At 44.9% G+C, this 25460-nt stretch overlaps 1 pseudogene; it reads right to left on the reverse strand.

The window, feature by feature from the left end:
- Positions 1-480: 480 nt before the first annotated feature.
- On the reverse strand, positions 481-16422 carry LOC102416139 (annotated as a pseudogene).
- Between the last annotated feature and the right edge of the window lie 9038 nt (positions 16423-25460).

Genomic DNA, 25460 nt, shown 5'->3' on the forward strand with positions numbered 1-25460 from the left:
TACTTGTATAATCAGCAACTCCGTGTGAATAGTACTGAACTTAGTTTGGGCTCTATAAAAACAGTCTGCAAAAGCAATTTGTGTGCAGGAGGTTTATTAAGAGACTGTTCTTAAGGAAAACTGGTAAGGGAGAGAGGGAAGCAGAGTAAGAAAAGAGAAAGTACTACACAAGGATGGGATTTCAGGTGAAGTATGGTCTCAGCGTGATGTCTGGGGGCTCTGGAGTGTAAATGGTACCTTGCCTCATTGCTAGGAATGGAGGAGGGCTTTTGTACCCTCACCTCAGCTAGTCATTAGTTAAAAGCCATGATGAGGGCCCCCCTACTCTTTCCACTTTACAGATGAGAAACTTTAGGCACAGAGAAGTTGAATAATTTACTCAAGTTCACATGGCCAAAAACTGGTGGGATTGTATTTGGACCCTAGGCATTTTGGCACTGTGGATATATTTTATACTGTGTTTAAAAAAATTATCTATTTTTAGAAGTCTCTGCCTCCGTTGGCCAGCAGGCTACTTGAGGGGAGGAATCGGGAGGAGTGTGTGGCCCCTTGTCTGGCCCGCCGTGCTTCATGGGCTTGGAAGTGATGGAGAACTCGCCTAGGTAGTGGCCAATCATCTTAGGCTTGATTTCCACCAGGTTGAAGCTGGTTTTAGAAAAGGCAGAGGAACCAGAGATCAAATTGCCAACATCCACTGGATCATCGAAAAAGCAAGAGAGTTCCAGAAAAACATCTATTTCTGCTTTATTGACTATGCCAAAGCCTTTGACTGTGTGGATCACAATAAACTGTGGAAAATTCTGAAAGGGATGGGAATACCAGACCACCTGACCTGCCTCTTGAGAAATTTGTATGCAGGTCAGGAAGCAACAGTTAGAACTGGACATGGAACAACAGACTGGTTCCAAATAGGAAAAGGAGTACATCAAGGCTGTATATTGTCACCCTGCTTATTTAACTTATATGCAGAGTACATCATGAGAAACGCTGGGCTGGAAGAAGCACAAGCTGGAATCAAGATTGCCAGGAGAAATATCAATAACCTCAGATATGCAGATGACACCACCCTTATGGCAGAAAGTGAAGAGGAACTAAAAAGCCTCTTGATGAAGGTGAAAGAGGAGAGTGTAAAAGTTGGCTTAAAACTCAACATTCAGAAAACGAAGATCATGGCATCTGGTCCCATCACTTCATGGGAAATAGATGGGGAAACAGTGGAAACAGTGTCAGACTTTATTTTTTTGAGCTCCAAAATCACTGCAGATGGTGACTGCAGCCATGAAATTAAAAGACGCTTACTCCTTGGAAGAAAAGTTATGACCAACCTAGATAGCATATTCGGAGAAGGCAATGGCACCCCACTCCAGTACTCTTGCCTGGAAAATCCCATGGATGGAGGAGCCCCATAGGCAGCAGTCCATGGGGTCACTAGGAGTCGGACACGACTGAGCGACTTCACTTTCACTTTTCACTTTCATGCATTGGAGAAGGAAATGGCAACCCACTCCAGTGTTCTTGCCTGGAGAATCCCAGGGACGGGGAGCCTGGTGGGCTGCTGTCTATGGGGTCACACAGAGTCTGATATGACTGAGGCGACTTAGCAGCAGCAGCAGATAGCATATTGAAAAGCAGAGACATTACTTTGTCAACAAAGGTCCGTCTAGTCAAGGCTATGGTTTTTCCAGTAGTCATATATGGATGTGAGACTTGGACTGTGAAGAAAGCTGAGCGCCGAAGAATTGATGCTTTTGAACTGTGGTGTTGGAGAAGACTCTTGAGAGTCCCTTGGACTGCAAGGAGATCCAACCAGTCCATTCTGAAGGATCAGCCCTGGGATTTCTTTGGAAGGAATGATGCTAAAGCTGAAACTCCAGTACTTTGGCCACCTCATGCGAAGAGCTGACTCATTGGAAAAGACTCTGATGCTGGGAGGGATTGGGGGCAAGAGGAGAAGGGGACGACAGAGGATGAGATGGCTGGATGGCATCACCGACTCGATGGATGTGAGTCTGAGTGAACTCCGGGAGTTGGTGATGGACAGGGAGGCCTGGCATGCTGCGATTCACGGGGTCGCAAAGAGTCGGACACGACTGAGCGACTGAACTGAACTGAACTGAAGTGAACTGAAGGTCTTGCGGTTGTAGACGCTCATCATGCTGTCCAGCATCTGTGGCAGGAAGATCAGTTTGCGCAGGTGCGTCTTCACCACCTCGGGCTTCTCCAGGGGCAGCGCATCCTTCCTGGCCTTGCGCAGCCGCTTCAGCAAGCAGTCTCGCTTCCGCCGGAGGCCGCGGTTCAGCCGCCACTGCCGCCGCTCGCCTTATGGCTGCATCGGCTGCTCGTAGGTAGGACATGTCCAGGTCGTAGAACACGGTGGAGATCCACGCCACTGGTAGGTGAACTTGCGGATGGTCCGCTTCTAATTCTGTTCCACTTCCGCCATCTTGTCGGCTCCTTGGAAAGGATCTGTGCTGCATTTCAAAAAGGCATACTCAGGCACTTGTCTCATTTGACCTTCCAAAAGCTCTGTGAGGTAGTTGGGGCATCGATCATTATTCTAAAATTTCAAATGAGAAAATTGAAAGTTAGAGCTAGGTTTTTAAAATACTCCAGGTCTTGGTCTTGTTCTGTCTCCGGGTAATGTCTTGCTCTCTTAAATCAACCCCCGTTTGTTGCACTGACTGTATGATTACAATAGTAATCACCTGATTTAGGAGCACATCACTTAATGGATATAGTATCCACTTAATGGTATCTATATTGTGTGCTGTTCGCTGTTCCTATTATTGAAATGGAAAACTTCATCTCTCCAATAGAGGAGGGGTCCTAGCTTCTACTTAGATGTTATTTTAAATCACAGGCTGACTAGCTCTCAAATGAATGGATTTACTGCTTTGTAATTGCAAAGTAATAACAAGAACAGCATCCCATTGCTGAATTCCTGATTGTAGAAGAGTTAAAAATTGTGTAAAAAGAACTTATTCATGGAAACAACTCAGGATGTTATTGGGGAGAATCATACAATTATTTATTATCTTCATTGAAGAAAAGGAATTATAAAGTAACAGAGAGGTAAATTTCAGCAGAAAATGAGGAAGGAGAAACTCGGGGAAAAGCTATTCCATTTAGGGAATAGTAACTTGAAATGGAGCTTCTAAAATCAGCGTTTAGGCATTAGCTTCCCCCCAATCAACATTCAGAAAACTAAGATCATGGCATCTGGTCCCATCACTTCATGGCAAATAGATGGGGAAACAGGGGAAACAGTGGGGCAGGAGGAGAAGGGGACAACAGAGGATGAGATGGTTGGATGGCATCACTGACTCGATGGACATGGGTTTGGGTGGACTCTGGAAGTTGGTGATGGACAGGGAGGCCTGGTGTGGTGTGGTTTATGGGGTTGCAAAGAGTCAGACACGACTGAGTGACTGAACTGAACTGAACTGAATCTCAGGAATATAAGAATGCAAACAGGACCAAGTTTGCACTGAAATAGCACAAAGGACAAATGTGTGGTTTGCATTTGCTGCTTCTGTTTCTTATTCCTCAATTCCTTGTGAATCCTCCAAAGTCTGATTTCTACCCAGTTATTTGCAGTTGCTCCCAGATTCATTCTCTACTCTTTCCCTGTTGTTTGTATCAAGCCTACAAAGCCTTTCTGTCGCACATGTATCTTGGTCTTTGTTTCGGCATGCTGGATTTTTAGTTATGGCATGCAAACTTTTTTTTTTTTTTTGATTGAAGAATAATTACTTTACAGAATTTTGTTGTTTTCTGTCAAATATCAATGTGAGTCAGCCATGGCCCATGAAAGGAGCTGGCAGAACACTAGGGTGGTTTCTCAGGCAGCACTTCAGTCTCTGTCATTTTCAGCTCAGTAGACTGCACCCTTTCTTCCCTGTAGCCCCAGCTCATGGTAGGCAGCCTCGGGTCCTGTCCTTTCCACCAAAAGTCCTGATTCTGGTTTCTGGCATCATCATCTCCTTCTTTTGTTCTGTTAGGCCCAGGGGTGGCAAAAACTTCGTGGTACTGCTAATCTCTGGATTGCCCCATTGTCCCTTTAGTGTCTCAGCTCTTCCATCACTTGGGTAACTAATTACTTTTATTGAGTCTCCTTTACTTGAATTGCCTCTCCTCAGTTTTTAATTATTTGTGCCACTTACAGGTCTCTTCTTGATCTCTACAGTTTCCTTTCCCCCCTGCTTTAACTCAGTGAACTTACCATTACCTCTGCCTCACTGGTATTTGCCTCTAGTACCATTTTTCTACCTGCCTAGAGGATGTCCCCACCTGGCAATGCTGCAGAACCTTTGAGATCCAGATGCCCCCAAGTTATTTAGAAGACAGAGGTGATGGTGGGGGCGGGGAGCTCTTTGGCTCAGAGATATTTGGAGATTGAGCAATAGTGGTAGGGGATAGCAATAAGTATAAAGAATATTGTGGGTAAGTGACATGAAACTTAGATGCTTTTTCTGCTTTCCACCTGTATGGCTCTAGTCCAGAACCTCAAGCTGCATTGCTTACAGGGTTCCAGGCAGGTAACATAATTGAGTGAAGTGGGCTGGGTGAAAGAAGAATGGTCTCTTGATTTATATCCTTTTGACACAGAAACACTTTGTGTGCATATTATAACACTGTGGGAATGCTCTTCCCTTCCATAAAGAAAATGTTCTCTTCCATTTTTCAGGAAAAATTCAGCCCTCTTTTGTTTTTCCACCTTGGTAGAGACTTACAGGTTTCCCCTGCTATTCAAAAGTAGAGCATTCCTAGGAAATCTTCTTTAAACTGAAAGATATAAGGCAAAGAAGCAATTGCCTTAAGACACATCTTGCTAATGGAGGCACAGGCTAAATTGAGAGAACACATAGATGCTCACAGAGACAGCTCAACGCTCCAGCGGCCTGATGCTGAGATGCTGCGTATCATTCCCGAGGAGGGAGCTTAGTGGGGCCACTCTGGCTTCTCAGGGTGCAAGCTGATTCTCTTAAGTGTTTAAGGGCTCACTGCAAAACGAATGTGGAACACTATTTTTGATTTTCATCTTTCTTTGGTAAAAGCAAAAATCCTTCTCTGATTTCTTTTGGTTGGTGAAAACAGGTACTAATGTACATCTTTTATAAAAGTAAAGTGATGAAAAGCGAACTTTTGAAAAGCAAGGGATACCTGTGGATCCAGAAAAGTACTTTTCTACTATAAGTAAACACCCCTGTTTACCTTGAACTTACACAGTGCTCTTTGTCAGTTATATCTCTTTTTAAGTTTTATTTTTTTTGTGTGTGTGTTATATGTCATAACATATATTTCACTAAAACTGGAAGAAAAAATATTGCAAATTTAAAAAGAAAGAGATTTCCCGCCAGCAGGCCCTGAGCGGTAGATGCCTTGCCTCTAGTGGCTCGCTACGACCGAGTGGTTGAGCCTCAGCAACGGTGGCTATGTCGTGACAGAACACACTGCGTAGCTTCTTCCCTAAGTTTCCAGGCGTGAATAATGCCAACAAAGCCCCTGTCAGGGCCTCAAGTGAAAGCAGAGCCATTGCCACTAGCACCGGGGCCTCCCTTCCCCCAGGCAGGGATGTGGCCTGGAGCGAGGCAGGGCCAGAGCCCCTAGCGGTTACCATGTCGGGGGCCGAGGCCAGGAACCTCAATGGAGGGCTGCGGAAGTCGGCATCCCCTGCGGTCCCCACCAGCAGTTCTTGTGACTTCTCACCAGGTGATTTGGTTTGGACCAAGATGGAGGGTAACCCTTGGTGGCCTTGCCTGGTTTATAACCACTCTTTTGATGGAACATTCATTTGTGAGAAAGGAAAGTCTGCCTGAGTTCATGTACAGTTTTTTGATAATAGCCCAACAAGGGGCTGGGTTAGCAGAAGGCTGTTAAAGCCGTATACAGGTTCACATTCAAAGGAAGCCCAGAAAGGAGGTCATTTTTACAGTGCAAAGCCTGAAATACTCAGAGCAATGCAACATGCAAATTAAGCCTTGAATAAAGACAAGATTAAGAGGCTTGAGTTGGCAGTATGTGATGAGCTCTCAGAGCCAGAGGAGGAAGAGATGGAGGCAGGTGCCACTTATACATCAGATAAGAGTGAAGAGGAAAATGAAATTGAGAGTGAAGAGGAAGTGAGGCCAAAGGTGGAAAGATCCAGGTGAAGTAGCTGCCAAATAAAAAAAACGAAGGGTCATATCAGACTCTGAGAATGACATTGGTGGCTCTGATGTGGAATTTAAGCCTCTCCATTGGCAGGCGGATTCTTATCCGCTGTACCACCAAAGAAGTCCCATACACCTCTCCTTCATTAGCCCTGTCCTGGGAACCTAACTTGTGTGTGTGTCTTGTATCCGTAGCCTTTCTACTTGGTTTCCTGCTGCTTTTGGCCAATAAGAGGCATGGGGGGAGAGGGGAGAAAGGGAGGGGATCAAGGTCTCAAAGTAGATTATATGCGCGGCTGGGCAGTGAAGGTCATCCCTCTTGGACTATGACTTTGGCTAAACTGAGGAAATTATGAGTTGAGTAATATTTCAACCTGCTACCCAAAAACACTAGATCTGCACCTCAGTAGCCATGGTCCTTGACAAGTCTTAACAGAGTTGCAACTTGTGTCAGAGGTCTTTTTTAAAAATATTTATTTATTTTTATTTATTTATTTGGCTGTGCCAAGTCTTAGTTCTGGCATGTGTATCTCAATCTTTGTTTCGGCATGCTGGGTTTTTAGTTATGGCATGCAAACTGTCTTTTTTTTTTTTAATTTATTTTTAAATTGAAGGATAATTGCTTTATAGGATTTTGTTGTTTTTTTGCCAAACATCAACATAAATCAGCCATAGGTATACATATGTCCCCTCCCTCTTGAACCATTCTCCCATCTCCCTCCCATTCCCTCCCCTCTAGGTTGATACAGAGCCCCTGTTTGAGTTCCCTGAGAGGTACAGCAAATTTGATTGGCTATCTATTTTACATATGGTAATGTCATTTTCCATGTTACTCTCTACATACATCTCATCCTCTCCTCCCTTCTCCCCATGTCTGTTCTCTGTGTCTATTTTTCCATTGCTGCCTTGCAAATAAATTCACCAGTATCATCTTTCTAGATTCCATATATATATGTTAGTATATGATATTTATCTTTCTCTTTCTGACTTACTTCTTACTCTGACTTACTTACTTCACTCTGTATAATAGGCTCTAGGTTCATCCACCTCATTAGAACTGACTCAAATGTGTTCCTTTTTATGGCTGATGAACTATGGACAGAGGTTCGTGACATTGTACAGGAGACAGGGATCAAGGCCATCTCCAAGAAAAAGAAATGCAATAAAGCAAAATGGCTGTCTGAAGAGGCCCTACAAATAGCTGTGAAAAGAAGAGAAGCGAAAAGCAAAGGAGAAAAGGAAAGATATACCCATTTGAATGCAGAGTTCCCAAGAATAGAAAGGAGAGATAAGAAAGCCTTCTTCAGTGATCAGTGCAAAGAGCTAGAGGAAAACAATAGAATGGGAAAGACAGAGAACTCTTCAAGAAAATTAGAGATACCAAGGGAACATTTCATGCAAAGATGGGCTCAATAAAGGACAGAAATGGCATGGACCTAACAGAAGCAGAAGATATTAAAGAGGTGGCAAGAATACACAGAAGAACTGTACAAAAAAGATCTTCACAACCTAGATAATCATGATGGTGTGATCACTCACCTAGAGCCAGACATCCTGGAATGTGAAGTCAAGTGGGCCTTAGGAAGCATCACTAGAACAAAGCTAGTAGAGGTGATGGAATTCCAGTTGAGCTATTTCAAATCCTAAAAAATGATGCTGTGAAAACGCTGCACTCAATATGTCAGCAATTTGGAAAACTCAGCAGTGGCCACATGACTGGAAAAGGTCAGTTTTCATTCCAATCCCAAAGAAAGGCAATGTCAAAGAATGCTCAAAGTACCACACAATTGCACTCATCTCACACACTAGTAAAGCAATGCTCAAAATTCTCCAAGCCAGGCTTCAGCAATATGTGAACTGTGAACTTCCAGATGTTCAAGCTGGTTTTAGAAAAGGCAGAGGAACCAGAGATCAAATTGCCAACATCTGCTGGATCAACGAAAAAGCAAGAGAGTTCCAGAAAAACATCTATTTCTGCTTTATTGACTATGCCAAAGCCTTTGACTGTGTGGATCACAATAAACTGTGGAAAATTCTGAAAAAGATGGGAATACCAGACCACCTGACCTGCCTCTTGAGAAACCTGTATGCACCTCAGGAAGCAGCAGTTAGAACTGGACATGGAACAACAGACTGGTCCAAATAGGAAAAGGAGTAAGTCAAGGCTGTATATTGTTACCCTGCTTATTTAACTTCTATGCAGAGTACATCATGAGAAACGCTGGGCTGGAAGAAGCACAAGCTGGAATCAAGATTGCCAGGAGAAATATCAATAACCTCAGATATGCAGATGACACCACCCTTATGGCAGAAAGTGAAGAAGAACTAAAAAGCCTCTTGATGAAAGTGAAAGAGGAGAGTGAAAAAGTTGGCTTAAAGCTCAACATTCAGAAAAGGAAGATCATGGCATCTGGTCCCATCACTTCATGGAAAATAGATGGGGAAACAGCGGAAACAGTGGCTAACTTTATTTTTTTGTGCTCCAAGATCACTGCAGATGGTGACTGCAGCCATGAAATTAAAAGATGCTTACTCCTTGGAAGGAAAGTTATGGCCAACCTAGACAGCATATTAAAAAGCAGAGACATTACTTTGTCAACAAAGGTCCGTCTAGTCAAGGCTATCGTTTTTCTAGTAGTCATGTGTGGATGTGAGAGTTGGACTATAAAGAAAGCTGAGCGCCGAAGAATTGATGCTTTTGAACTGTGGTGTTGGAGAAGACTCTTGGGAGTCCCTTGGACTGCAAGGAGATCCAACCAGTCCATCTTAAAGGAGATCAGTCCTGGGTGTTCCTGGGTGGAAGGACTGATGTTGAAGCTGAAACTCCAATACTTTGGCCACCTCATGCGAAAAGCTGACTCATTTGAAAAGATGCTGATGCTGGGAAAGATTGAGGGCAGAAGGAGAAGGGGACGACAGAGGATGAGATGGTTGGGTGGCATCACTGACTCAATGGACATGAGTTTGGGTGGACTGTGGGAGTTGGTGATGGAGAGGGAGGCGTGGCGTGGTGTGGTTCATGGAGTTGCAAAGAGTTGGATATGACTGAGCGACTGAACTGAAATGAACTGAATCATGGAACATGTGTTCTGGAGGAGAGCCCTCAGAGATTTAATGATGTGGTTTAATCAGTCAAGAAGATGGAAAAAGGGTAGTTGTTGGCTGATGTTTTGGACATATCTGCTCATGGAGGATGGCAGGAGTGCCCCAGTGTGGGCAGTGAGCATGGGGCCACTGAGGGCAAATGGGGAGAACACACAGGGTACTATTCGAGTTCAGTTTCAAGGAGCCCAGTGGAATGTAGCTGGTCAATCAACTATTAATTGAATAGCTACTTCATACCTGGGAGAACTCTATTCATCGGTCTGCATTTCAGCAGCTGGAGTTTAGCCACAAGAAGGTGACTAAAGATATGGTGTTGATGGTAGAGGAAATGGACTTTGGGTAGATTACCAAGGCAGGGATGCAATGACAGGGGCCCCAGGCAGGGGTCTCACTCCTCACAGAATATGGTAGGAGTGTCATTGGACTTCTTAACCTGAGACTATGAAAAGCATAGGACTAGCAGCCAGGCCAGAGTCCCTCCTTAACCCCAAGGAGTTAGTCTTTAGTAGTAGAATTTCAGGCATCGTGGAAGATAATAGATAACAGCTCACAATTATTGAGCACTTTCTATGTGCTAGGTACTGTTCAAAGCATTTCATGTGTATTATTTCATTCAAGCTTCACAACAACCTGTGCAGTAGGATGTGTTATCCTTCTTTTTTAAAGAAGGTAACAAATAACTTTCATTTATTTAAACAAAAAAATTATTTATCTATTTTTGTCTGTGTCAGGTCTCAGTAGCTGTACCTGGAGTCTTTGTTGAAGCGCGTGGGCTTCTCTCTAGTTGTGGTGTGTGAGCTCGGTAGTTGCAGTTCATGGGCTTAGTTGCTCCAATGCATGTGGTATCTTAGTTCCCCAAACAGGTATAAATCCTGTGTCCCCTGCATTAGAAGGCAGATTCTTAACCACTGGACCACCAGGGAAGTCCCTTATCACCCTTATTTAAAAAATTAAAAAAATTTTATATTGGAGTATAGTTGATTAACAATGTTGTGTTGGTTTCAGGTGTACAGCAAAGTGATTCAATTATACATATACATGGATCTATTTGAGTAATCCTAAATAAGATATGGTTTTTGACATAAGTGAACTTGATACACATGCATGCATTGGAGAAAGAAATGGCAACCCACTCCAGTGTTCTTGCCTGGAGACTCCCAGGGACAGATGAGCCTGGTGGGCTTCCGTCTATGGGGTCGCACAGAGTCGGACATGACTGATGCGACTTAGCAGCAGCTTAGCAGCATTCTGTTAGGCAGTTAGAATAAGAAAAAGGAATCCAGAATGGTGGTGACTAAAAGACAAGGAAGGGAAAAACTTGTGAAAATAGAGCAAAGGAAGGTCTGAGGACTGGAGTGAGGACCTCAGGTAAAACAAACAGCACTCCTGGCTAGCCCAATTTACATAGAGCAGGCCCAGGGGGAGGAGGAAAAACATATAAAAGGAGGAGCCAAAATTGGGCCAGGTGCCTCTCTTCTCTTCAAGTCTTTTGGGTCAGCATGCCCTCACACCTCAATTATGTATTTTCCTTTCCTTTTTAAATAAAACTGAGCTGTAACACTGGCCCATCTATCGCTTCAAATTTTTGTCTCGGCGAGACAGAACTGAGGAAATTACACACACCTCTGACACCCATGGTGCCGTTTCTTGGATTTAACCTGGGTGAAACAATCTCGGCATGGACACCCCTGACACCCATGGTGCCGTTTCTTGGACTTAACCTGGCTGAAACAATCTTGGCATGGACACCCCTGACACCCATGGTGCCGTTTCTTGGACTTAACCTGGCTGAAACAATCTCGGCATGGACACCCCTGACACCCATGGTGCCGTTTCTTGGATTTAACCTGGCTGAAACAATCTCGGCATGGACACCCCTGACACCCATGGTGCCGTTTCTTGGACTTAACCTGGCTGAAACAATCTTGGCATGGTCCCACAAGGAGGAGGCCAAGCACAGCAGGAGCCCAACTCAGTGAAAAGCTCCCACGGTGGAAGGTGAATGCGAAGAAAACCCAGAGCAGGGGAAGTGACAAGAAGCCCAAACAAGCTCAGCAGAAAGCTCACACGGCTCAGTCTCAAATTCCAGAAAACCTCCAGTTAAGGTAGGAGGTCCTTGCTCCTATGGCTGGAAGGACATATGCTTAACAGAGTCTTAATTCCTTTACAATCTCTCATTTCTTGTTTCCTCAAACCCCCAGCGAACAGGCGAGGGGCAGTGAGTGCAACTGAGGGACTCTGGAGAGACTACTCCTCAGTGTGTTGTGAAGCCTCCACTATCCTCTGCGCTCTAGTAGCTGTTACCCAGGCCGGTGGGGGTTCTTCTGTCCTTAATCTTCTTTGTGCCAAGAATCAGGTCAATGAAAACTGTGAGCACAGGTCAGGTATTTAGCAGATTTTCCAGCAGGTTATGAAGGGGATTCCTCAGCATGTTTTCCCCACTGCTTTTTCCTCATGTCCTTCAGCTCCTCTCTTCTGGGACTTGAGCCTGGCCAAAACTTATGGTGCTTGGCTTCAGGACCTAATGAATCCCAGGATCTGACATCTCATTGCAAAAATTCAGAGACACAGCAATAGTTAAGAGGTGGATTTGTTCTGATATAGAGAGAAGCACACTCCGCAGGGTGTGGGCCATTGCAGAGGGCAAGTGCCAAGGAATGTGGTGCGGCTAGTTTTAGCCAGCTAGTGAATTCATATGCTAATGAGTGGGAGGATCATCCCAATCACTGGGGAACCACCTACTCCTCTGTCTTTTGACAGTGTCTTGGAACTGTTCTGCCACCTCTGGGAGTGTCATTTAGCTTGCAGATTGGGGATCAAGGTTTAGTTGAATTTGGCTTGTCATCTTGGACCCCTTTAATTTTAATCAGTTATTGTTATGCCCTTGGGCTATGTCATTCTTTCAAAAGTTGTGTCCTGCCCCCTTCCCTCCTGTTTCATGCTCTTTTCCTGAACCCAGTCTGGGCCCACAGTGTTGCCTATACAATTTTCTGAAGGGACAACCAGAAAATAGCTGGCCCTTTGGAGGGAAATACTATGTAATATCCAATCCCTCTAAATATTCAGGCCTTCATCCTCCATGTTTCCTACAACATGTGCAACAACAGCATCTCTCAGTGAACCCACTAGGGTTGGTGACAGGCACTCAATGCCTACTAAAAGTTCATCTGTTGGCATCCCTTCAAGGGCAGTTGGGCTTCTGGGGATAATGTTTGCCACTTTGGGAGTTAGCCCTATAGGCCATTTGGGCCAGACCCTTACTGCTGCTGCTGCTAAGTTGCCTCAGTCGTGTCCGACTCCGTGCGACCCCAGAGACGGCAGCCCACCAGGCTCCCCCGTCCCTGGGATTCTCCCGGCAAGAACACTGGAGTGGGTTGCCATTTCCTTCTCCAATGCATGAAAGTACCCCTCTCCTAAAGTTACAAACATACCCCTGGATCAAATCTCCACTCCACTTTTATGGAACATCTGGTCTGTTGCCGCTTATAAATTTGTTCTTAAGCTTCTTACTAACTCCTGCAACCAGGACCCTGCCCCCTTGTGGACAACATTATTCCACCCTGTTTATTATTAAGATACTCTTAATGCCCCTAACAGGGCCAGATAACTCACTCCTTTGTCATTACTTCTGTTATTACCTAAAGTGGGTCTGTGACAATGAAATGTTTATCATGGGAGACACCCTAACCTGCTCTTATGGAGGACTAGGGGAGGAAATCAGTGACTTACATTCCCTTAGAACAGTAAGAGAATAAGGTTTATGGCCGCTTCATCAGGTTCCCAGTCTCAGGGCACAGGCTTGGATTGCTTTACATCATGGTATCTATTCCCATCTGTGGTGAACAAACTGGCAATGAGTTAAGATTACAACCTATCCAGGACTGGTCACACTGGAGACCTTGGGGACGCCCAACTCCAGTCTGTGGGTCCCATGAGGTCGACCTGCCTCGACTTGCCTAGGAATCTGGTCCTTGAAAGGTTGTCACACCTCACCCTGCTCAGGGACCCACCAGTCCAGGGGTCCCAGGAGATCGACTTGCCTTGACCTGCCCAGGGACCCAATTCTCAGGAGGCCAACATGCCTCAACCTGCCTGGGGATTCGATCTCCAGGAGGCTGTCATGCCTCAGCTTGCCTAGGGATTGGCACCCTGACCCAGGGACACCTGGCTCTCAGGTTGCAATAGTACTGGGTAGGATAAGCTTCAAAAAGACTCACCCCTAAGGAAGTCCACCCATGGAAACTGAAGGAGGCTTATTAGTTTTTTCTTTTTTCTTTTCCTCCCTGTCATCACTGTCTTTCAGATGGGAAATAACCAATCCACTTCCTGACAGACACCCCTGAGATGCATCCTTGATAATTGGAAGCTGTTCCATTCTCTAACTCTAAGAAGTCGCTAAAATTCTTTTGTGCCGCTGCGTGGCCATGGTATCCTCTGGGGGACAAGGAACACTGGCCTGAGGGTGGGAGTTTAAATAACAATACCATTCTTCAGCTAGACTTATTCTGCAAAAGACAAGGGAAATGGACAGAGATCCCCTATGTCCAAATTTTCTTCCAACTAAGAGACATGAAGGAACTCTGTCTTAAGTATGGGTTTGTTATATGCCCTAAAAGTGAGCCTACTAGGCACATAGTGTTAGGCACAGACAACCAAGAGAAGGAACCCACCCCCATGAAGGCTCACCTCCCACAGCCCCCGAGTTGCCTGGTGCTCCTTCCTGTATCCATATCTGGGACCACCCCCTCCACAAAAGCCAACTCCAGTATGTCTCTTAGTTGAAACTGGAGGAGAATTCGGACCAACCCAGGTCCATAAGCCCTTCTCCCTCATAGAACTAAGACAAATCAAACAAGACCTGGGAAGCTATACAGATGACTCAGGCAAATATATAGACACATTCCAACACATTACCTTGGCCTTTGACTTGACATGGAAGGACATCATGGTCATATTTAGTCAAACTTTATCTGACCCTGAGCATGCTAGGGTCTTAAAGGAAGCCTGAAGCTATGCTATGGGGCTTCATATGTCAAGCAATAAATACCCAATAGGGGAAACTGCAGTCCCCTCCTCAGATGCTAACTGAAATTAAACTGACCTTGAGCACATCTGGGAAAGGGATCATTTTCTGATTTGTGTGAAAGCAGAACTGAAAGCAGCCCAGCAAAGAGTAATCAGCTATGCCCGGGTCTTAGCAATAACTCAGGAGCCCAACGGGAACACCATTGCCTTTCTGGAAAGGCTAAAAGAGGCCCTCCAAAAGTTTACCAATTGGGACTTAGACTCTTACGAGGGACAGGTGATTTTAAAGGACAAATTCCTGTCCCAATGTGCATCAGACATCAGGATAAAGTTACAACAGCTACAGCAGCAGGACCCTGCTGCCTCTTTAGATGAGATGGTCCAGACAGCTACCAATACCTTTTATAACAGAGAACAGAAGAGGGAAGCCAAGGCCCAGGAAAGGGAGAAAAGAGATAAGGCATGCCCAGATGCTGGCCGCCTTCCAGGGAAGCCCTATGGCAAACCCCGAGTTGTTGAAGGACAAGGCACCAGGCAAATGCCTAATCTGTAGGCAGGCGGGGCATTGGGCCAAAGAGTGTCCAAACCGTGATAAGTCTCCTAAAATGGCTTGCTACAAATGCCATCAATTGGGACATTGGGCTGCACTCTGCTCTCGGGATCCAAGAACCTCAAGGTCAAGCGGTTCAACAGGACTGAAGTGGCCCACTCCAGCCAGCCTGCCTGTCACAGATAACCATCACGGGGCTGGAGCCAAGGGTGCAACTGGATGTGGCAGGTGGGTCTGAGAATTTCTTGGTTGACACAGGGGCTACTTATTCTGTCCTGACCTCCTACTCCAGAGCCTTCTCTTCCCAAACCTGTACCATTTTTGGGTGCTGCAAGAAAAACAATTACTAAAAGATTCACCCAAGCACTTCTTTGTTGCTGGGATGGACAAATATTTTCCCACCAGTTTCTGGTGGTCCCTAAGTATCCTACTCCCTTATTGGGAACAGATACATAACTAAACTGGGGACCACCCTTGTGATGGGAAACTTTTCAGCCCCTAGAGCCCTAAAGCTTCTGGTTACTACTGAGGAACCCATTACACCCTCTCCAATAGAGAGGGACCAAAATCTATGGGAGGACAAAATTAACCCCAGGACCAGGGGACTCCTGGACGAGCCCACCAAGCTGAACCAGTCATCATTGTCCTCTGAGATCCCACTCGGTTTCTTAACTAGAAACAATATTCCCTCAGAAGAGAAACTCAGGAAGGACTACAGCCTCTAATAAATAAATTCCTTGCCAGTGGGGCTATTGGTCCCTACCAATTTGCCATGTAACACCCCGATCCTCCCCTGTAAAGAAAAAGGATGGAATCTGGCTAATGGTTCAAGATCTCTGGATCGTAAATGAAGCAGTAGTCCCCCTCCATCTCAGTACCCAATCCCTATGTAATCTTGGGAGAAATCCCACCCAGTGCCAAGTGATTTACAGTCTTGGATCTCAAAGATACATTCTTTTGCATACCACTGGCTAAAGAATCCCAATATCTTTTTGCCTTTGAGTGGGAGGCTCCAGAAGAAAAACACCAACGGATGACTTGGACAGTATAACCTCAGGGATTCAGAGATAGCCCCAACCTGTTTGGGCAGGCTCTTAGCCCGAATCTCTTAGATCTGGACCTGGGGCCAAATGGGAAGATATTACAATACGTAGATGACCTACTAATCTGCTCTCCAGATGAGAAAAATGCCCAACAACACGCAATTCAGGTTCTAAACTTTTTGGCAGAGAGAGGATATAAAGTCTCCCATGCTAAGGCACAGATGGTCGAGACAAAGATCACTTACTTGGGAGTTCAGACTACACACGATCCAGGAGGCTGTCCTCTGATCGAGTACAAAGAATCCTCCAGTTGCCCTCCCCAACGACTGGAAAACAATTGTTTGCTTTCCTGGGGCTAACTAGGTATTGTACAGTCTGGATACCCAACTATGGTCTAATTGGCCTGTCCGTATATGAAAGCTTGAAGGGACGCGATGATTTAATCCCACTGATATGGGGAACTCCTCCAAAGAAGGCATAGGCTACACTAAAACAAGCCTTAACTCAAGCACCTGCCTTGAGGTTGCCAGACCCAAAAAAGCATTCCAACTTTCAGTTGAGTTCAGTTCAGTCGCTCAGTCGTGTCCAACTCTTTGCAACCCCATGAACCGCAGCACACCAGGCCTCCCTGTCCATCACCAACTCCCAGAGTCCACCCAAACCCATGTCCATTGAGTTGGTGATGCCGTCCAGCCATCTCATCCTCTGTCATCCCTTTCTCCTCCTGCCTTCAATCTTTCCCAGCATCAGGGTCTTTTCAAATGAGTCAGCTATTCGCATGAGGTGGCCAAAGTACTGGAGTTTCAGCTTCAACATCAGTCCCTCCAGTGAACACCCAGGACTGATCTCCTGTAGGATGGACTGGTTGGATCTTCTTGCAGTCCAAGGGACTCTCAAGAGTCTTCTCCAACACCACAGTTCAAAAGCATCAATTCTTCAGCACTCAGCTTTCTTTATAGTCCAACTCTCACATACATACATGACTACTGGAAAAATCATAGTGTTGACTAGATGAACCTTAGTTGGCAAAGTAATGTCTCTGCTTTTTAATATGCTATCTAGGTTGGCCTTAATTTTCCTTCCAAGGAGTAAGCGTCTTTTAATTTCATTGCTGCAATCACCATCCGCAGTGATTTTGGAGCCCAGAAAAATAAAGTCAGCCACTGTTTCCACTGTTTCCCCATCTATTTGCCATGTCCTCGAAAAAGAAGGAATAGCCTTGGGAGTGTTAACTCGAAGGTTGGGACCTGAGCCCCAGCCTGTAGTTTACTTATCCAAGAGGCTTGACCCAACTGCCTGAGGCTGGCCTCCCTGCCTTCGAAATCTTGCAGCTACTGCAATCCTGACAGAATAGAATCCTTTAAAATTCTATTTGGGGGGCAAACTAACTATTTTTACCAGCCACCAAGTGAAAGAACTCCTGAAAGGGAGGGTCATTTTTGAGATGTCTGATCAAAGAATCCTCAGATATCAAGTAGTGCTGATGGAAAATCCAGGCTTCAGTATATCCCCTTGTGAGGTTCTTAACCCAGCCACCCTCCTGCCTACCCTGGAGGGCTCTCTCCCCTTTCACTCTTGCCTGGAAACCTTGGACCACTGGACAAAACCCCAAGAGGGATTGTCAGAAGATCCTCTGACCAGTCCTGAGGAAATCTGGTACACTGATGAAAGCAGCTTTGTTTTGGATGGAAAAAGAAGAGCCAGATATGCAGGAGTCTCCAATTTTGAGACCATGGAGGCTAAACCTTTGCTACCAGGTACTTCAGTCCAATTTGCTGAGCTCATAGCCCTGACTTGAGATTTAGAGCTGGGAAAAGGAAAAAGAGTAGCCATTTACACTGACTCCAAGTATGCTTTTCTGGTGCTACATGCACATGCTGCTATTTGGAAAGAAAGGGGCCACTTATCCACCCAAGGGTCCCTAATCAAATATGGTGATCAAATCCTTAGGCTCTTGGAAGCAGTCCATCTGCCTGCTGAGGTTTCAGTCTCCCACTGTAAAGGACACCAAAAAGGGAGCACGGAAGTGGCATGAGGGAACCAAGCAGACAATCAGGCAGCTAAGAGAGCAGCATTACAGAGCAATGATCTAATATAGGGGTTGTCACCTTAGTTCCACAGACTAATTTGCCAGAAACTCCTTCTATACTGAAGGTGAGACTCTTAAAGCTAAGAGTGAGGGGCTTTCAAGAAAATCCTATGGGGTGGTTCCAAAAGGAGGGACTCCTTTTTCTGCCTGGGAACCTCCAATGGAAGTTGGTTAATTCCTTACATGCCACGACTCATTTAGGGGAAAAGGCCCTCCAAAGGTTACTAGAAAGATCCTTCAGAGGAAAAGGCCTCCAAACGACTATAAGGCAAGTGGTTTCCTCATGTCCCACTTGCCAATTAAACAACCCCCAAGGAGCTCGAAGATCCCAGCTGGCCCAGCCTGTGCAACGATGTGGGACCTACCCAGGAGAGGACTGGTGGATGGACTTCACCCAGAAGCCAGTTTCTCAAGGGTATAAATACCTATTAGTCATGATAGATACATTTACAGGATGGATTGAAGGCTTTTCCACTCGGACTGAGAAACCTGAGAAGGTGGTAAAAAAACTGCTCCATGAAATCATTCCAAGATTTGGTCTGCCCAGGTCATTGCAAAGTGACAATGGGACATCGTTTCCTTCTAAGGTCACCCAAGGGGGGGTCTCTAAAGCATTGGGCATTGCTTATTATCTCCATTGTGCCTGGAGGCCTCAGTCTTCAGGAAAAGTGGAAAGAACCAACCAATTCTTAAAATCAGCAATAAAAAGATAACCCAGGAGACCTCCTGGGATGAATGAGGCTTTACCAATAGCTCTCCTCTGCACCTGTATTGTCCCCAAGGAACAGGTTGGTCTTAGTCCTTATGAGATGCTATATGGGAGACCTTTTGTTTATGTCAATGACCTCTTCCTAGATCCAGAGGCTCAGACCCTCCAGTCTTATACTGTGGCCATTGGGCAATTCTAATAGGATAAACGCTTGTGGGGAGTCAACCAGGACCCAAAAGATTCTGAAGAGTCACCACTATATGCTCCAGGGACTCAAGTTCTAATTGAAGTCTGGAAAGATGGGTCCCCAAAGGCTCAACTCTGGCCTACATGGAAGGGCCCCTACCCTGTAATACTTTCTATCCCCACCACAGTCAAGGTATCAGGACATGACTCCTGGATTCACTACTCATGAGTCAAGCCATGAAAGAAAATAGAAGAGGACACTCAATACACCTGTGAGCCCCTGAGAGATCTCAGATACCAATTCAGGACTACAAATGAGTGCCATTCTAATGGACATCCCCAAAATTAAGTTTCTGGGGATAAAATTTCTCAGGAGAGCTCTAAAGAGCCTTGGTAGGGGTTGTACTCCAAAACAGATAGGAGATAGATCTCCTGATCCCTGAACAAGGAGGGACTTGAGCCATCTTGAGTGAGACATGTTGTTTCTGGGTAAATACATCCAGTTAAGTACAAAAAAGATCTTCACGACCAAGATAATCACGATGGTATGATCACTCACCTAGAGCCAGACATCCTGGAATGTGAAGTCAAGTGGGCCTTAGAAAGCATCACTATGAACAAAGCTAGTGGAGGTGATGGAATTCCAGTGGAGCTATTTCAAATCCTGAAAGATGATGCTGTGAAAGTGCTGCACTCAATATGCCAGCGAATTTGGAAAACTCAACAGTGGCCACAGGACTGGAAAAGGTCAGTTTTCATTCCAACCCCAAAGAAAGGCAATGCCAAAGAATCCTCAAACTACCGCACAATTGTACTCATCTCACACACTAGTAAAGTAACGCTCACAATTCTCCAAGCAAGACTTCAGCAATATGTGAACCGTGAACTTCCAGATAGTCAAGCTGGTTTTAGAAAAGGCAGAGGAACCAGAGATCAAATTGCCAACATCCACTGGATCATCGAAAAAGCAAGAGAGTTCCAGAAAAACATCTATTTCTGCTTTATTGACTATGCCAAAGCCTTTGACTGTGTGGATCACAATAAACTGTGGAAAATTCTGAAAGAGATGGGAATACCACCTGACCTGCCTCTTGAGAAACCTATATGCTGGTCAGGAAGCAGCAGTTAGAACTGGACATGGAACAACAGACTGGTTCCAAATAGGAAAAGGAGTACATCAAGGCTGTATATTGTCACCCTGCTTATTTAACTTCTATGCAGAGTACATCATGAGAAAAGCTGGGCTGGAAGAAGCACAAGCTGGAATCAAGATTGCCAGGAGAAATATCAGTAACCTCAGATATGCAGATGACACCACCCTTATGGCAGAAAGTGAAGAAGAACTAAAGAGCCTCTTGATGAAAGTGAAAGAAGAGAGTGAAAAAGTTGGCTTAAAGCTCAACATTCAGAAAACGAAGATCATGGCATCTGGTCCCATCACTTCATGGAAAATAGATGGGGAAACAGTGGAAACAGTGCTGACTTTATTTTTTGGGGCTCCAAATTCACTGCAGATGGTGACTGCAGCCATGAAATTAAAAGACGCTTACTCCTTGGAAGAAAAGTTATGACCAACCTAGATAGCATATTGAAAAGCAGAGACATTACTTTGCCAACAAAGGTCCATCTAGTCAAGGCTATGGTTTTTCCAGTGGTCACGTATGGATGTGAGAGTTGGACTGTGAAGAAAGCTGAGTGCCGAAGAATTGATGCTTTTGAACTGTGGTGTTGGAGAAGACCCTTGAGAGTCCCTTGGACTGCAAGGAGATCCAACCAGTCCATTCTAAAGGAGATCAGCCCTGGGTGTTCTTTGGAAGGACTGATGCTAAAGCTGAAACTCCAGTCCTTTGGCCACCTCATGCAAAGAGTTGACTCATTGGAAAAGACTCTGATGCTGGGAGGGAGTGGGGGCAGGAGAAAAGGGGACGACAGAGGATGAGATGGCTGGATGGCATCACTGACTCGATGGATGTGAGTCTGAGTGAACTCCAGGAGTTGGTGATGGACAGGGAGGCCTGGCATGCTGCAATTCATGGGGTCGCAGAGAGTGGGACATGACTGAGTGACTGAACTGAACTGAACTGAAGTTAAAGAAAGCCTCACAGTCCTCAAGAAAAACATTCAGACTCTATGGGATCTCAAAGAACAAGCTGGAGAGTTCTCCAGGTGGCTACAATCTCTCTTTGAGGGATCCTCCTGGTGATGGGAAATTTGGAGTTGGCTAATGCCCCTACTAGACCCTGTCATCACCATATTGATGCTGCTTATGATTGTCCCATGTATTATCAATTGTCTGACCTGTTTTATCTCTGCCCAGGTCAACAAGCTACAAAATGCAGTGCTGGTTCAACAAGGATATATAAAACTACAGCTGACCACAGAAAATATCACTCACCCTTGGATGGACACCACTATAAGAACTCTGAGGCTTGAGACTAGCAAGAGGGAAGGCCCAGTGCCCCTTGCCAACCCAGTTCAGCAGGAAGTAGCCAAAGAGTACCTCGATGTCCCTATTCCCAAAGAATTGGGCCTGCTATCTCTTGAGAGGGGAATGTTAGGTAGTTAGAATACAAAAAAGAAGTCCAGAATGGTGGTGGCTAAAAGACAAGGAAGGGAACAACCCGTGAAAATAGAACAAATGAAGGTTCTAGGACCAGAGTGAGGACCTCAGGTAAAACAGACAGCACTCCTGGCTAGCCCAGTTTACACAGGGCAGGCCCAGGGGGAGGAGAAAAAACGTAAAACGAGGAGCCAAAATTGGGCCGTGGACCTCTCTCCTCTTTGCGTCTTTTGGGTTGGCATGCCCGCACGCCTCCAGAATGTGTTTTCCTTTACTTTCTAAATAAAACTGAGCTGTAACACTGGTTCGTTCGAAGGCTGTAACACTGGTCCATCGTACCCTTCAAATTTTTGTCTCAATGACACAGAACTGAGGAAATTACACACTCCTCTGACAATTCTTTTAAGGATTCTTTTCCCATTTAGGTTATTACAGAATATTGAGCAGAGTTCCCTGTGCTATACAATAGGTCCTTGTTGGATATCTATTTTAAATATATCTGTGTGTACATGTCCATCCCAAACTCCCAATCTACCCCTCCCCATCATTCCCCTCCAACCATCAATTCATTCTCTCAGTCTGTGAGTTTGTTTGTTTTGTAAATAAGTTCATTGTAAATAAATTCTGTTTTGTGAATAAGTTCATCATCTTTTGAGGTTCTGCATATAAGCAATGTCATGTGACATTTTTCTCTGACCTACTTCTCTTAGGTCATCCTTATTTCTAAACAAGGAAACTGAGGAGTGGAACAGTCGTGCAAGGTCACACACACTTAGTGATGAAGCTGGGGTTTGAGCCACGGCTAGCCGTTTGTGAGTAGGAGACTGTACTTCAGGCCCTCAAATCCACATCATTGGCAGTGGCCGGCTCTGCACATCTGGCAGCCTTCAGATGGGTGTCCTGAGTGTCCTGCAGCCTTCAGGGCACAGCAGATGCTCAGGGAGTGTGGCTGCCTCACTGTTAAATTTGTCTATGTGGCTCCACCCCCTCTACTGGTTCTGTGGTCCCCCTACTCCTACCCTGTGAATGGCCCTGACATTAAATATTGGAAAGTCAGAGACAGAGTGGGGAAGATTCTGAGAAAAGCAACAAAAATGATTCAGGAAAGAAAGGGGTTGATGTATGTGGAAAGATAAAAAGAGATATATTTATCTGACTGGGCTGGGTGACAGCTAAGAAAGGATGTGAACACCCAAGAGGGCAAAAAATGGTCTAGGACTGTCTTTTTTTGAAGTACTTTACAGCTCCAGCATCAATACCTCTCTCTCTGGTCTCATGCTGAAATTCAACAAGGATTTATTGAGTGTGGGAGGCTTTACTTTTGTATTCAATGTGTTTCCAGAGGCTGTGTCTTAAGCGGCTCAGTTGTAAGGTAAGAACCCGAGGGCACTGTGTTAGTGCCTTCCTCTGAGCTGATGCATTTTCGCATCATTGTTGGAAGTCATCAAATGAGTGGGATAAGGCAGAGAGATACGATTTTTATACCTGAAAGAGACCTGAAAAATCATCTAATGGTCATTTTCTACGTATGAAGACTGAAGCTCCAGGTAGTTATGTGATCCATCCAGAGTCACATGGCAAAGTTGGTGACAGGCAAAGCAGAAAGGCATCCTGATTAGAAAGTACAGTGTGCATGAAGTCTGTGAAAAAGAGCCAGGCCGATCACATTGCAGACATATTGAGGGACATCTCTCTACCAGGTCCAATTCTAATCTCAGATGCAGCCATAAACCAGACAGGCCAGGTTCCTGCCCTCATAGCACTTACACTGTCACAGAAATTATAGAGGTTGGCAGAATCCATGTTTAAACCCAGCTGTACCCAGCCAGTGACAGGAAGGGCTATGACAGGTAGGCGTCCCTGGTAGGACACTGGTGGGATGGGGTGGGGGATCAGGAGAGAGCTCCTGTTCGTCCGCTGTGATAAAAAGGGGATGCTGAGCACAGCATGCCCAGTTACTCTTCTCAGACTTACCAGTCGCATGAGTTACTCTACCTCCTTGGGTTGAGTGCATCTTTGGACAGAGAGAGGTCAGCAGTGTATCACACACGGGGCTCTCTCCTATGGAAGGAAACTTTGTTTGGCTGCATCATACAGTGTCATACATATGGGATCTTTGTTCCCTGACCGGGGATCAAACCTGTGACCCTTGCAGTGAAAGTGCAGAGTCTTTAATGACTGGAGTGCCAGGGAAGTCCCTGGAAGGAAACTTCTTCTCTCCTCACTGGAAGAAATACAATACCAATACAGTAATCAAATGTACAAAGGTAAAATTTGCATTGTGGCAAGCCTCAGAAGTGGACATTCCTGATAACTTAATTATCTATTGGTGGACATTACAGTTGCTCCTTTGTTTTGTTCTTACAAAAATGCAGCAGTGAGCATCCTGGGACATCTGGTGATACATTTGCTAACTAATAATAAGTAAATTTCTAGGAGCAGAGTTAATGGCTCAAAGAAAATGTGCATTTCAAATTTTGATAGCTATTGCCAAATTGCTCTCCAAGAATGTTGTACCGATCTGCATTCTCAACAGCAGCATAGGAACGTAGTTGCAGGTTCAAATGCTGGGCACACAGTCTGTTTTAAATGATTCAGAGAGAACGTTCAATTTCTACAATACCGTATAAAGTGATAGCACATAAGTTTATAGAGTGTTTGTTGGACATTTTACTTAATATGATCTTATTTAACCCTCATTCCTATGAGGAGGGCATTATGGTTTCCATTTAAAATATGATGATACAGAGGGTAAGCAAGATTAAATTGCCCAGGGTCACAGAGTCATAAATGGCAGAGACAGTTTGTAGTCCAAGCAGTCTGGTTCCTGTGGTTGTGCCACATAACACTCCAGCTGTGTGACACGGCTGATGCTGGGAAAGATTGGGGGCAGGAGGAGAAGGGGACGACAGAGGATGAGATGGTTGGATGGCATCACCGACACAGTGGACATGGGTTTGGGTGGACTCTGGGAGTTGGTGATGGACAGGGAGGCCTGGCGTCCTGTGGTTCATGGGGTCGCAAAGAGTTGGACACGACTGAGCGACTGAACTGAACTGAACTGTGTGACACGGTGATTTTGCAAAGAGAAGAGCGTAAGAAAAGGATGGTGCTGTAAAAGATGAATTCTCTTGAAAGAAGGTGCTGCTTTCATGCAAATGTTCCTTATAATGAGGCATCTGAAAGAATCATTGACAATGTGTGGTGTATATAAGGAGAGCTGCTAAATAAAATGTTTTCTGAAGATTTGCATGAAACATCAGCTGGGTTTTGATGCTTGCTGGTTGTTTAAGATGTTTATTCATGTTGAACAATGTTTATTTATTGAAAGTATCATCTATTTAAATCAAATTATCTCCATAACTGAATATTTATATGGATGCTTTATTGAATATTCCTAAACATTTGCCCAAACCACAAACGATTTATTCACAGTTATAAATGTTTACTTCTTTAGAGTAAAAAATTGCTTAAAAGGAACTTAAAAGCAAATTGGCATTTCTGCCATTTGTGAACATCTGCAGTGCTTTCTGCACATTAGCTGCTAGATAGTTCTGCCTTAGAAAATAACTAAATATTCTAATTATTTATGTTCAATAAAATATTTAAAATTTACACAGCATCTCTTTTATTGTGTCATGTAGGAGCAGCAGCTCTTGGCTCTGGGACCCACTGGTAATAGATGGATTTTGAGATTTTTCAAACACCTCAGCTGCATTAGCATTTAATTAGCTGAAACCCCATTTATTTCACTGTACACTCCAGCGCCACGAACATTAGGCCTTAAATAATCCTGGGCTGAACAGATGCCAGTATGAGCTATGAAAAAAGCAATAAACAAAGTGATGCAGTGCCTCATGGTTTTATTCACTGTACTGAAGGTTCCCAGGGACTAGATTTGGAAACTTTATTGTTACCTGTAAAGGATCATTGACCCTTTGATGGATGGACGCAATTACGCGCTTCTTTGGCTTCGGTGAAGATGAACGCTTCAGGAGTCTGGAGGCCTCAGTGGGAAGCCTAACCTGTGCAGAGGGGGAC

This window comes from Bubalus bubalis, chromosome 11 (assembly GCF_019923935.1).
Source record: "Bubalus bubalis isolate 160015118507 breed Murrah chromosome 11, NDDB_SH_1, whole genome shotgun sequence".
Classification (NCBI taxonomy): domain Eukaryota; kingdom Metazoa; phylum Chordata; class Mammalia; order Artiodactyla; family Bovidae; genus Bubalus; species Bubalus bubalis.